This window comes from Arachis stenosperma, chromosome 9 (assembly GCF_014773155.1).
Source record: "Arachis stenosperma cultivar V10309 chromosome 9, arast.V10309.gnm1.PFL2, whole genome shotgun sequence".
NCBI classification, from domain to species: domain Eukaryota; kingdom Viridiplantae; phylum Streptophyta; class Magnoliopsida; order Fabales; family Fabaceae; genus Arachis; species Arachis stenosperma.
In genome coordinates, this window is record NC_080385.1 from 118,869,664 (window position 1) to 118,871,492 (window position 1,829).

The 1,829-nt window shown below is 40.8% G+C and overlaps 1 non-coding gene across 1 annotated transcript; it reads right to left on the reverse strand.

The window, feature by feature from the left end:
* Window positions 1-596: 596 nt before the first annotated feature.
* Window positions 597-700, reverse strand: LOC130952396 (small nucleolar RNA R71). Its single transcript, XR_009074577.1, has one exon. It is a non-coding gene; the product is annotated as a small nucleolar RNA R71 (small nucleolar RNA).
* Window positions 701-1,829: the final 1,129 nt, after the last annotated feature.

Genomic DNA, 1,829 nt, shown 5'->3' on the forward strand with positions numbered 1-1,829 from the left:
ATCTTCTTTACTGTGACATAGAGGATTCCTCTTCCTTTTCTTTTTCTCTTCTCTTTCATATGAGCAGGAATAAGGAAAAAGGCATCTTTGTTAAAGCTGATCCAGAACCTGAAAGGACTCTGAAGAGGAAACTAAGAGAAGCTAAATTACAACAATCCAGAGACAACCTTTCTGAAATTTTCGAACAAGAGAAGGAGATGGCAGCCGAACCCAACAACAATAATGCAAGGAGAATGCTAGGTGATTTCACTAAACCAATGTCCAAATTTGATGGAAGAAGCATCTCCATTCCTGCCATTGGAGCAAACAATTTTGAGCTGAAACCTCAATTAGTTGCTTTGATGCAATAGAACTGCAAGTTTCATGGATTTTCATCTGAAGATCCTTATCAGTTTTTAATTGAGTTCTTGCAGATTTGTGAGACTGTTAAGACAAATGGAGTAGATCCTGAAGTCTATAGGCTCATGCTTTTCCCTTTTGCTGTAAGAGACAGAGCTAGAACATGGTTGGACTCACAACCTAAAGATAGCCTGGACTCCTGGGATAAGCTGGTCACGGCCTTCTTGGATAAATTCTTTCCTCCTCAAAAGTTGAGCAAGCTTAGAATGGATGTTCAGACCTTCAAGCAAAAAGATGGTGAATCCCTCTATGAAGCTTGGGAAAGATACAAGCAGATGACCAAAAAGTGTCCTTCTGACATGTTTCCAAAATGGACCATATTAGATATATTCTATTATGGTCTATCTGAGTTTTCTAAAATGTCATTGGACCATTGATGAGCGGATAATTTGTATGCTTTTTGGCATTGTTTTTAGTATACTTTTAGTATGATCTAGTTAGTTTTTAGTATATTTTTATTAGTTTTTAGTTAAAATTCACTTTTCTGGACTTTACTATGAGTTTGTGTGTTTTTCTGTGATTTCAGGTATTTTCTGGCTGAAATTGAGGGACCTGAGCAAAAATCTGATCCAGAGACTCAAAAGGACTGCAGATGCTGTTGGATTCTGACCTCCCTGCACTCGAAGTGGATTTTCTGGAGCTACAGAGGCCCAATTGGCGCGCTCTCAACGGCGTTGGAAAGTAGACATCCTGGGATTTCCAGCAATATATAATAGTCCATACTTTGCCCAAGATTTGATGGCCCAAACCGGCGTTCAAAGTCACCTCAAGAAATTCCAGCGTTAAACGCCGGAACTGGCACCTGATTGGGAGTTAAACGCCCAAACTGGCACTAAAGCTGGCGTTTAACTCCAAGGAGAGTCTCTACACGAAAAAGCTTCATTGCTCAGCCCAAGCACACACCAAGTGGGCCCGGAAGTGGATTTTTATGTCATTTACTCATCTATGTACTAGTTTTCTATAAGTAGGACCTTTTACTATTGTATTAGAGGAGGACTTTTGGTAGCAATCTTTGTTTTATGCTATCTTAGACCTTTGGAAGGCTGGCCATTCGGCCATGCCTGGACCTTGTTCTTATGTATTTTCAACGGTGGAGTTTCTACACACCATAGATTAAGGTGTGGAGCTCTGCTGTACCTCGAGTATTAATGCAATTACTATTGTTCTTCCATTCAATTCCGCTTGTTCTTTTACCAAGATATCACTTGTTCTTCAACATGATGAAGGTGATGATTGACGCCCATCACCATTCTCACCCACGAACAAGGTGACTGACAACCATTCTTGTTCTACAAGCATCTGAGGCTTAGTGAATATCTCTTGGATTCCTGATTGCACGATGCATGGTTGATCGCCTGACAACCGAGTGCTCGCCTGACAAATGAGCCAACCATTCCGTGAGATCAGAGTCTTCGTGGTATAGGCAAGAA